Raw genomic sequence first — 13,160 nt, forward strand, 5'->3', positions numbered from 1 at the left:
CACTTTATTGTTATTTTTGTGCGAAATGGGTCACACATGCATGGTGTGGGGTTGTAGAAATCGCACAAATTCAGGACAAGGAACCACAAAGTAGTAAAGTGAATTATATTTATATAGCGCTTTTCTCTAGTGACTCAAAGCGCTTTACATAGTGAAACCCAATATCTAAGTTACATTTAAACCAGTGTGGGTGGCACTGGGAGCAGGTGGGTAAAGTGTCTTTCCCAAGGACACAACAGCAGTGACTAGGATGGTGGAAGCGGGGATCGAACCTGCAACCCTCAAGTTGCTGGCACAGCCGCTCTAAGAACCGAACCATACCGCCCTACGATATAAAAATATACAATATATAAAAAGCAGGGAAAATAAACCGAGCGACCGTTGACAAAAAGGCGCAACCTGTGGCTGGCTAGAACCAATCGAGCTGGATTTACTCCCGATCCAGCAAATTGACACTATACGGTTTGCTCTAATCATTTTGTAACAGGTGATGTGCTTTGAATGATGTTGTCTTCCTTGTCGATGATAAAGGCTGTCATGCCTATGGAAGTAGCCAATAAGATTTTTTTTGTGTATCTTCACGCTCGCTTCACTTGCAAATAACAATGCAGCAACATGTGAACATATTTCACAAATGCCTGCCATACAGGTATAAACATAACCGATCTTCTCTGTTATGACCCATGGCACCAAACATGGATCAGTTGATCTCTGGCAGTGACGAACGTGAGCGATGAGCACACATTTATCTTCCTTTGTAGCCAGATTCATTTCCTGTACCCATTCATACACAGTAATTGTACACTTTCAGCGACTTGGAGCCCTTGAGCTTATCCAGAGTATAGGCACTTACATTGTTCACCTAATAGTTGACGATGTCCGGGTAACTTATATCAGGGGAAGATTCCAAACCAGTAGTCCATTCGTCTTTTCCCATATCATACGGATCTTCATCGCCAAAATCCTTCAATTTCTGTAAAAACCTGGCTTTGCAAACCCCATCTAACGTCTGTCTGTAGGAAACTTTTTATGTCCTCTTTCAAATTTCCCGCAGTTGACGTCATTGTCGAAGCAAAACAGCGAAAAATATTTAGAAAACTGCCGCAGGCAAATAAACAAAGTAACGACACACAAGGTTGCGGCTGCCGCGAGGATTACCCACGATCCTTCGCTAACCCATGTATTAACAGCACAGACAAGGAACTGTTTAAGTAGCACATAATTACATAACATAAATAAAATAGAAAAACAAAAAATGTATACATAAAATAGAAAAATATTCTTTCTACATAAAATAAATAACATAGCTGTGCAAATAATACAAAATGTATCAAACTCAGATAAAAAATAATTTGCAGGCAGGCACTTTTTAACTCCCAGTCGACGATGTAATGGACTGTCACACAAATGTACAGTTCTGTGGTCCTACCAGACCACGTGTCTGTGGTCAGCGCCAAGTGAGTAACTTTACTTAATTGTGCGACTATGATCTTCCTCACTTCGGCGTACAAAACCCAAAACCAGAGAAGTTGGCACGTTGTGTAAATCGTAAATAAAAACAGAATACAATGATTTGCAAATCCTTTTCAACTTATATTCAATTGAATAGACTGCAAAGACAAGATACTTAATGTTCAAACTGAGATACTTCTTTTTTTTTTGTGCAAATAATCATTAACTTAGAATTTAATAGCAGCAACACATTGCACAGGGGCATTTTTACCACTGTGTTACATGGCCTTTCTTTTTAACAGCACTCAGTAGATGTTTGGGAACTGAGGAGACCAATTTTTGAAGCTTTTCAGGTGGAATTCTTTCCCATTCTTGCTTGATGTACAGCTTAAGTTGTTCAACAGTCCGGGGTCTCTGTTGTCGTATTTTAGGCTTTATAATGCGCCACACATTTTCAATGGGAGACAGGTCTGGACTACAGGCAGGCCAGTCTAGTACTAGCACTCTTTTACTACGAAGCAACGCTGTTGTAACACGTGCAGAATGTGGCTTGGCGTTGTCTTGCTGAAATAAGCAGGGGCGTTCATGAAAAAGATGTTGCTTGTATGGCAACATATGTTGCCCCAAAACCTGTATGTACCTTTCAGCATTAACGGTGCCTTCACAGATGGGTAAGTTACCCATGCCTTGGGCACTAATACACCCACATACCATCACAGATGCTGGCTTTTGAACTTTGCGCCTATAACAGTCCGGATGGTTCCTTTCCTCTTTGGTCCGGAGAACACAATGTCCACAGTTTCCAAAAACAATTTGAAATGTGGGCTTGTCAGACCACAGAACACTTTTCCACTTTGCATCAGTCCATCTTAGAGGAACTCGGGCCCAGCGAAGCCGGTGGCGTTTCTGGGTGTTGTTGATAAATGACTTTCGCTTTGCATAGTAGAGTTTTAACTTGCACTTACAGATGTAACGAAGAATTGTAGTTACTGACAGTGGTTTTCTGAAGTGTTCCTGAGCCCATGTGGTGATATCCTTTACAAACTGATGTCGGTTTTTGATGCAGTACCGCCTGCTTAAGTGCAGTGAATTCTCCAGATTCTCTGAACCTTTTGATGGTATTACGGACCGTAGATGGTGAAATCCCTATATCCCTTGCAATAGCTCGTTGAGAAATGTTGTTCTTAAACTGTTTGACAATTTGCTTACGCATTTGTTCACAAAGTTTAAAGTGGTGACCCTCGCCCCATCCTTGTTTGTGAATGACTGAGCATTTCATGGAAGCTGCTTTTATACCCAATCATGGCACCCACCTGTTCCCGATCAGCCTGTTCACCTGTGGGATTCCAAATAAGTGTTTGATGAGCATTCCTCAACTTTCTCAGTCTTTTTTGGCCACTTGTGCCAGCTTTTTTTAAACATGTTGCAGGCATCAAATTCCAAATCAGCTAATATTTGCAAAAAATAACAACATTTACCAGTTTGAACTTTAAGTATCTTGTCTTTACAGTCTATTCAATTGAATATAGGTTGAAAAGGATTTGCGAATCATTATATTCTGTTTTTATTTACGGTTTACACAATGTGCCAACTTCACTTTTGTACATTTTTGCCAGCATTTCTCCTGCAAAATATGCTTGGCAACTGTAGATACTTGGGGTCGAGGATTTTGACGAGGCGAACAAACCCGTTGCGTTCAACGGTGGAAATGGGGACTAGATATTTAGCAATGTGATATGCGATCGCTCTGGTTATCTATTCCCACCTTTTGCTGGTTTTTACATAAAAAAGTTTAAAAAAAAAAAAGTTTAAAAGTACCAATGATTGTCACACACACACTCTGCATTTGACCCATCACCCTTGATCACCCCCTAGGAGGCGAGGGGAGCAGTGAGCAGCAGCGGTGGCCGCGCCCCGCAATCATTTTTGGTGATTTAAACCAGGGAAGCAATGGGTCCCATTTTTATAGTCTTTGGTATGACTCTGCCAGGGTTTGAACTCACAACCTACCAATCTCAGGGCCGACACTCTAACCACAAGGCCACTGAGTAGGTGGCTTAGTGGTTCTAAGGCACTGGGCGTGATACCGAAGCTTGCAGTGTACATTGTTTTAGTGCTGAGGATGTGGACTTCACTGCCACCTTCGTGCCACGAAGATTTATGCACTCATCGTACTGTATTGGGTGTCGCTGTTAAAGGTGGTGGAATAGGTTCCTTGTGCTCGAACTTTTCGTAGCCACGGGTTTCTGACGCTCCCTACAAAACACTGCTTTTCGTCCAGTCGCTTAAATCCGACCCACCGCCACACAACAAAGTCCTGGTGGGGGGTAAAGCCCCCGACGCAAAATGAATTTCAGCATTCAGACAGGTGAGATTTGTGACGTCCAACTCGTTTTAATTGAGGGCCACATCGCAGTTATGGCTGCCATCAGAGGGCCGCTTGTAACAGTGAATAATGTATGAATTTGCTTCTGGATTTCATGATTAATTATATCAATTGTTTTAAGTAGACTGTCGATTTTACAGTAAACACTTTATATTTACAAAATTTTATTGCAAAATATAGTGTTTTATTTATTTTTTACAACATTTTACGGTAAATGGAAAAACAGTACCACTGTTTCTTTAGAAGGGGCGGGTTACGGAAAAAGCTGACACCAGATTCAACAGAATGTTGACGCAAAAAACAGTAGTAGTTTTTTTCAATATACAGTAATATGCTTTAAAGAACAACGTAATATTTATTGTCATTTTTATTAATTTGATGGGTAGTTTGCTGTATTTTTATTTAGACAAAAACACGTTTGGAAAATATGATAATATACTGTAATATTTGTTGCATTATTGGATACTATTAAAGTACAAAAGGGTATGCAATTTCAAGCAGTACATATATTCTTTCTGTCAAAATGAAAAAAATGTATTACATTTAGTGAGAAAATATTAAGTACTTTATTGACCCATATCATTTCCAGGGGTGTGTGGGCCAGATAAAATGATGTCGCGGGCCAGATCTGGCCCCCGGGCCTTGAGTTTGACATCTGTGGGTTAGATTGTGGCGAAAACCTTCACATTTGTCATAATCAGAGGCAACTTTTGACACACAAAAAAACTGCAAAAATCTTAGAGTGCAAACAATGTTTAGTCTATTAGCTAACTTCCTTTATCTGAATTTGTGATTTATAGCATGAAACAACAAATATCTTACAGTCATATTGTTTATGTTTCAAAATGATTCAACTATTCAATGTCAAAATATAAACAGTACAAATAATTATCAAAGTGTCAGCTTCTGTCTTGTTGTAAAACACCAATGACAATGAAAAGTAGCATTTAGACAGGCTATACTGTAGCAAAAGTCGTCACATCATTGGCTGCTAGTGAGGGCATAGAAAAGGGGTATTTTTCTACCAGCAGACAGCGTTTAAGATTGAGTGTTTCACTGCTAAATTAATAATTTATTTATATTGGATATGGATTTTAAATATGTATCTAAAATAGGTGGTTAATTGGTTAGGTATTTATGTATTTGCATATTGGGTTTTCTGCTGCATTTATCTATTGTGTTTCTGGTGTTAAATGTATTTTATATGTCTGGAGGCTAAATACACACGGTGTTTTGTGTAACTGTTGTTTGGTAAGGAAGTGTTGATATTCTTTGCTTAGTTTGATAAATGTTGGAGCAGTTTGCTTCATCAGGAGGGTGAAGTCGCTCAACTTAAAGTGTTGGATTTAACTGTGTTGGATCATTGGCTGCTAGTGAGGGCATAGAAAAGGGGCATTTTTCTACCAGCAGACAGCGTTTAAGATTGAGTGTTTCACTGCTAAATTAATAATATATTTATATTGGATATGGATTTTAAATATGTATCTAAAATAGGTGGTAAATTGGTTAGGTATTTATGTATTTGCATATTGGGTTTTCTGCTGCATTTATCTATTGTGTTTCTGGTGTTAAATGTATTTTATATGTATCTTGGTGCATTTATGTTGAGACAATTTATTTAAAATCTGAATTAACTTAAAGGGAAAATATTAATCCATTTTCTTGCACTTGTTTAATTGTTAAGTGTTTGATAGCCTGATTAATAATTGTAAATTATGGGATTGATAATTGATTGATTTTTTACAGCATGTTAATCTTGTGGTGTTTTGTCCTTAAATGTTTTTCACCTACTAAAGAAGATAAAGGCTACTAAAGACAGCTATTGACAGCTAAAGAAAGTAAAGTCTACTAAAGTCTACTAACACTGCTAAAGACTGCTAAAAAGACTAAAGAAGAAAAAAGAAGCTGTTTCTTCGTTGGAAAAACTGTTGCAAACTAAAGGAAAATAAAAGGAAAAAAGTAACTACGGTCTGGTCTTTTGAGTGAAATCCAGAAGCCACATTCAGCATTGGTACATCCCTTCAAGTGTGGGATAAGCACAGTGAAAAAAGCAAAACACTTGACAAGCACTTACCAGTGAGCTGCCTCTATTTTTTAAATGTTATTTATTTACTAGCAAGCTGGTCTCGCTTTGCTCGACATTTTTAATTCTAAGAGAGACAAAACTCAAAAAAAATTTTAAAATCCAAGAAAATATTTTAAAGACTTGGTCTTCACTAACTGACAAAGAGACAGATAACAGATTTGGTGTCCAGTTCAAAGTGTGACATGATTTATTTAAAAAATTGAGAGTTGACTTTTGTATTTCACATGAGTTATTATTTGTACAAACATGGTGCAAAGTAATTCATGATTTGTTCAAAAATGTTAGTGGCTAGCTAGTTAAAATGGGATATTGTGATTTCACAAGACTGTCTTAAAAGTGATCATTTGAAAATGTTCAATTTGAAAAATGTGCACTTAGAGAAAATATAAAAATAAAGTGTTGCATATTGATATTTATCTGTTTCTATATATATTAATTGTGAGAAATCATTAAGATGATCAGTGTTTCCACAAAGATAAATATCATTAATTATCAATAATAACATAGAGTTAAAGGTAAATGAGCAAATTGGCTATTTCTGGCAATTTATTTAAGTGTGTATCAAACTGGTAGCCCTTCGCATTAATCAGTACCCAAGAAGTAGCTCTTGGTTTCGAAAAGGTTGGTGACCCCTGCACTAGTCCATTTCTCTCTTCCTCTTCTTTTGTAGCATGTAGCTTAGCGAACCGCTACATGGGTCTAAAAATAGCTAGGCTACAGAAATCGCTATTTGTTTAAAAAGTAGCAAAGCTACTGCCAAGCTACTGGGAAATGTAGTTAAGCTAGGTAGCTTCGATTTTTACGTTTTTTATTTTTCATGGAAAATCGTAGTTTTTACCACTGCAGCCGTAAACCAGAATGGATTATCAAAAACCGTACTCATTACGGGCAAACCGTAGTTTTGATAGATTGATTTTTGATTGAGACTTTTATTAGTAGGTTGCACAGTGAAGTACATATTCCGTACAATTGACCACTAAATGGTAACACCCGAATAAGTTTTTCAACTTGTTTAAGTCGGGGTCCACTTAAATTGATTCATGATACAGATATATACTATCATCATAATACAGTCATCACCCAAGATAATCACAATTAATTATTTACATTATTTACAATCAGGGGTGTGGAGGGGGGGGGGTAGGATGTGGACATCAAGTACTGGACATAGAGAGAGAGAGAGAGAGAGAGAGAGAGAGAGAGAGAGAGAGAGAGAGAGAGAGAGAGAGAGAGAGAGAGAGAGAGATCAGAAGGCATAAGAAAAAGTATCTGCATTTGATTGTTTACATTTGATTGTTAGCAATCCGGGGAGGGTGTTAGTTTTAGGGTTGTAGCTGCCTGGAGGTGAACTTTTATTGCGGTTTTGAAGGAGGATAGAGATGCCATTTCTTTTATACCTGTTGGGAGCGCATTCCACATTGATGTGGCATAGAAAGAGAATGAGTTAAGACCTTTATTAGTTCGGAATCTGGGTTTAACGTGGTTAGTGGAGCTCCCCCTGGTGTTGTGGTTATGGCGGTCATTTACGTTAAGGAAGTAGTTTGACATGTACTTCGGTATCAAGGAGGTGTAGCGGATTTTATAGACTAGGCTCAGTGCTAGTTGTTTAACTCTGTCCTCCACCTTGAGCCAGCCCACTTTAGAGAAGTGGGTAGGAGTGAGGTGGGATCTGGGGTGGAGGTCTATCAGTAACCTGACTAGCTTGTTCTGAGATGTTTGGAGTTTAGATTTGAGGGTTTTGGAGGTGCTAGGGTACCAGGAGGTGCATGCGTAATCGAAAAAGGGTTGAACGAGAGTTCCCGCCAGAATCCTCAAGGTGCTTTTGTTGACCAGAGAGGAAATTCTGTAGAGAAATCTCGTTCGTTGGTTAACCTTTTTGATTACCTTCGTTGCCATTTTATCACAGGAAAGGTTAGCCTCTAGAATGGAACCTAGGTGACCTCATCTTTCCTGATGATAACAATGTCACCCACTTTTATGGTGAAGTCATTGACTTTCTTGAGGTTGATGTGGGACCCAAACAGGATGGATTCTGTTTTACCCAAGTGTATGGATAGCTTGTTGTCAGCGAGCCAAGTGCAAGTTCTACAGAGCTCAGCACTGAGGATTTTCTCCACCTGTGACTTGTCCTTGCCGGATACCAGCAAGGCAGAGTCATCCGCAAACAAAAACAATTCACAGTCGCATGCCGATGACATGTCGTTTATGTATATTAGGAACAGTAAAGGTCCCAATATACTGCCTTGGGGGACTCCACAGCTCACCGAGAGGGGGGGGGGCACTGTGCCGTTCACCTCTACCACCTGCTCCCTCCCCTCCAAGTAAGATTGCATCCAGCTCCATGAGTTTGGTTAAATCCGATTGCTCTGAGCTTATCCAACAGTATAGCATGGTTAACGGTGTCAAAGGCCTTCTGAAGGTCCAGCATGACCATGCCGCAGTATTTGCCCGCGTCCACCTCATGTTTGATGTGGTCGGTCAGATAGAGAAGGCATGTGTCAGTGGAGTGGTTAGTTCTGAAGCCGGATTGGAATTTGTACATGAGTTTATTAGTGGCAAGGTAACTATCGACCTGTTCATAAACAATTTTTTCCATTACTTTCTAAATGGAACTGAGAATAGAAACAGGTCGGTAGTTGCCAGGTTCCAATTTGCTTCCTTTTTTAAAGAGGGGAGTTACTCTTGCAATCTTAAAATCTTTTGGTCCTTGGCCTTGTGTAATTGATAGGTTTATTATGTGCGTGATGATCGGGGCAATGATGGAGGCAGAGTCCCTGGGGAATCTGGAGGGAATATTATCAAGGCCGGTGGCCTTGTTAGGGTGGAGCGCGCTCAATTTTTTAAACACCTCATCAGCTGTGACCATTTCTAATTTGAAATCATCGTTGGATACTCCTAGCTTTCTGTAGAAGGCTTTAATGTGTTCTACACCAAAGCGACCAGAGTGGTGGGACAGCTTGTTGACAAGAGTTGCGGCTATGCTGGTGAAAAAGATGTTAAGTCTGCTAGCTACCTCCATTTTGTCTGTAATGAGGGAGTCACCCTCCTTGATGCTGATGTTGGTGAGTCTTGTTTTAAGTTTCTGGCTGCAACCAGGAAGCTGGTTGTTGAGAATTGTCCAGAGCTCACGTGGCTTATTTGTGTTTTCCTCTATTTTGTCATTAATGTAATTTTTTTTAAAGGATTTAGTCAGGTTTGTTGACTTATTTCTTAATTTATTGCATTGCTTTTTGAGAGTTGAAAGGAGTAATTTGAGGTTGATATTATTGGGTTGTTTATCTACTTCTGTTTTACATTTTTGGTATTCAGAGTATTTCCTGTCTCTGTCTTTTATGGCAGCTAATAGGTCCGGATTCATCCATGGTTCCGAGCGGGCTTTGATCCTGACTGTTTTCACGGGAGCCATGTCATTTAGTGTCTTTAGGAACGCCGTTTTGAAGCGATCCCAAGCAACATCGACCAGGTTGCTCGCGAGCACAGGGGACCAGTCCCACTCATCTAATTTTAAATTGAAATCGTCATTGGAGTATTTTTTGAGGGATCTGGATTGGGCTGTTATGTGGCCATTGGCTTTAGGTTTAGCTATTTTGCGGGTGCAGAAGGTTAGATAGTGGTCGCTAAGACCACAGATCATGACCCCACTATTTTTTATTTTAGGCCGGTCTGAAGTGAGAATGAGATCTATGGTTGATTGGGTGGAATCACACACCCTTGGAGGTAGCGCTATTAGCTGGGAAAGACCGTGCAGATTACAAAACTTGCTGAAGGATCTGAAGACAGGCGCATCTTTGCGTTGAATATCTGTGTTCAGATCCCCAGTTATAATTTTCTCCACGTTGTCTGTCCCCGCCAAGCATTCTTCCAAAACCCCATAGAAATCACTCTGATTAGGGGGTCTATAAACAGTCCCTATCAGTACCGGCTTAGTGTTTTTAAATTTGATTTCTGCCCACACAGATTCCAGGTCATTGTGGTTAAGATCAGTGCGAGTTATGTATTTAATATCTTGGTGAATATACATACAAACGCAACGTGTGAAACGTTGTCGGCAGGTATGCAGAAGTTGGCGTTTTACTTACTAGTTGGTCACTGGCACACGTGTTGCTGGTGGCACTGTCAGACTCCATATGTGCTTGTGTGTTGTTGTTGTTGTTGTTGTTGTTGTGGGTCAGTGCAGTGGGTGGGCGAGGCAAGCATGTCATGGAAGATGGAATGGGAGGGGTTTAATAGCCCATGAACTGTTTAGAGGGAGTGGGAAACGGCTTAGAAACGGCGTGGCGAAGTTGGTAGAGTGGCTGTGCCAACAATCGGAGTGTTGCTGGTTACTGGGGTTCAATTCCCACCTTCTACCTTCCTAGTCATGTCCGTTGTGTCCTTGGGCAAGACACTTCACCCTTTGCCTCTGATGGCTGCTGGTTAGCGCCTTGCATGGCAGCTCCCGCCATCAGTGTGTGAATGGTGAATGTGGAAATACTGTCAAAGTGCTTTGAGTACCTTGAAGGTAGAAAAGCGCTATACAAGTATAACCCATTAATCATTAGAATCAAGGAACACATAAGCGGCGTTTGTTTTTTTTAACGTGAAATAAATTATATTGATATTAAGATATTTTTCTTAATTCATATCTTGTTTAAAAATATATCGGTATATCTTACAAACTTGGTACATCGCCCAGCCCTAACGTCTGGTACTTGCAACGTGGCCTTGCAACTGTGTGTTGCCGGCGTTCTGTCGAATTGAATTACCCGTAAAAATGAGTTACTTATCTTAGTCCATAAATTGTTTTACGTAAACTATAGTCTCCTCACTCTCTCCAGACTGTCACTAGGACAAAAGACCCTGGGAGGACTTTGCTCTGTAACCCTTGTGTGGTGTTCAGGTCTGTGGGACCCGTTTTCATTTTTTATTAAAAGAAAAATGATACAATTAATTTATTTTTCAAACTGAGACTCACTGACTTTGGCTCATTTTCTGTGAATAACATATATCAGAATACATATTTAATGACCACACACCATACACCCCCCCTACACATTTCTATTACATATAAGATGTCTGGGTCCACTAGACCCGGGGCTAATAGAAGTGTGGAAATTGATGTTCTGTGTACCCCACGCACACACACACACACACACACACACACACACACACACACACACACACACACACACACACACACACACACACACACACACACACACACACACACACACACACACACACACACACACACACACACACACACACACACACACACACACACACACACACACACACACAGCAGGCCTAGACAGGAGGAGGACAGAGTGTAGGTACACAGAACATCAGAGGGTCAAATGTGCGAGAAAATGAGAGCTGACAGTGTTGACAAACAATGTTGCAACCTTGTTTGGGAACCGCAGGTGCAGAAACACAAAAGAAGAATCCCTGTGGGATGCAGAAACTGGCAGAGAAATGTTCGATTTACCATTTTCCGATTTTTTACCCCTACCTGTAAAAGAAATACAAATGACAGAGATAATTCCATACAAGTTTTTATTATAGTAGTGTGAAATGACACTGCATACACCGCATAAGCAAAACCATCATTTGAATAATATTATTTTTCGACCAGATATACATTTTATTTTTTATGGAACAATTTTCAGAGAACGGGAAGCAATACTTCTGTTTTGAAAAAAAAATACTTCTGTTAACAAAAATGCAACGCACGTTGCATGCAAATAAATGATTATCTCCAACATTGAGATTTATAGTGAAAACTTAAAACTACTTCTTTAAAAAAAATGCATATTATATATTGTATGCAAATAAATAATCAAGTAAAACATTAAGAAAACTATAGTTTTAAGAAAATCAAGTAGATAAACGCAAGCTTTTTTCCATTCACTCGTTTTAGTGGTGGAAAATTACTTTAAAAAAGTAATTATAGTTTCTCATTAATTTACCAAACGTAAATTAATTACTATAGGAATTACTCTTTCATAAATTAAATCAATTACCAGAAAAAGTTGGTAATTTTTTCAACCTTAAAAAAATACTTCAAATACCTGGCTTATGCAATTGACAGACGTTTCATATTCGAGCAGAGTGTTGAGTGTGTGCCTTGGATGGATATGCGAAGAAAGAAAATTACCAGCTGAGTGGAAAGAAGCTGTAATATTTCCAATATGCAAACCAGGAAAAAAACGGAAGAAGCAGGTAAACCAATATTGACTTCAAATTTCGGGAATGTTATTGAAAACATTATTAATAAAAGACTAGTTTATTATTTAGAGTCCAAAAAAATAATAAACAACTACCCAAGTGGATTTCGGAAAGCAAGAAACACAAACGACCCAGCAGTGCAGCTGGAAGAAGAAATTAGAAAAGGACAAATAAATAAATAAAGTATAATTGCAGTATGTTGTGGAAACAGGGGTTGCTGATAAAATTAAATACACTTGGGATTACAGGAAAAATGTACAGATGGATAAAATACTTCTTAACAAGTAGAACAATTTTAGTAAAAATAGAGAATGAATAAAGTAGAATATTTGAAGTGGAAAATGGGAACCCACAAGGGGGTCTAATAATATTTTCGATAATGATAAATGAAGTGTTTAGTGAAGTGGAAGGGTTAGTTGAGGTGGCACTGTTTGCTGATGATGGAGTGATGTGGAAGAGAGGTAGAAATACTAATCATATGGAAAAGAAGATTCAAAAAGCGATAAATAATGTTCAAGAATGGGGAACAGCTTGGGGTTTAAGACTCTCTGTTGGGAAAACTAAAGTCATGAATTTTACTAAGAGGAAGGTTCAAAACAACCTCCAAATTAAACTCTATGGAGAAAATATAGATGAGGTGCAAGTATTTAAATATTTGGTTGTATAAATATATGAACTGGTCAACCCACATCAGCAAAATAGTGGATAAAAGTAAAAAGGTGTTAAATAAAATGAAGGTTTTGAATGATAAAGATTGGGGGGCTGATAGACAGGCATTGAAATCAATATATGTTACTTTAATTTGATCTGTTATTGATTATGGATGCATCATTTATCAATCTGCTTCAAAAACATGACTTGGGAAAATAGACAGGATATGTCTCAGGCATTAAGTTGTGGAGCTACTAAATCAATCCCACTGGCAGCATTACATGTAGAAATTAATGAAAAACCTTTAGACATGAGAAGAGAGCAACTGTCAGCAGTTTATTGGGCAAACTTAAAAAAGGTCCAAGCAAGGACATCCAA

General features: G+C 38.9%; 1 protein-coding gene across 1 annotated transcript in view; it reads right to left on the bottom strand.

Annotated features, from left to right (window-relative positions):
* LOC133653563 (gastrula zinc finger protein XlCGF28.1-like) overlaps positions 1-13,160 on the bottom strand; it is a 119,595-nt gene that overhangs the window by 76,534 nt on the left and 29,901 nt on the right. The gene's annotated exons all lie outside the window — the stretch shown is intronic.

The sequence above is a fragment of the Entelurus aequoreus genome, linkage group LG07 (genome assembly GCF_033978785.1).
Source record: "Entelurus aequoreus isolate RoL-2023_Sb linkage group LG07, RoL_Eaeq_v1.1, whole genome shotgun sequence".
In the NCBI taxonomy this organism is placed as follows: domain Eukaryota; kingdom Metazoa; phylum Chordata; class Actinopteri; order Syngnathiformes; family Syngnathidae; genus Entelurus; species Entelurus aequoreus.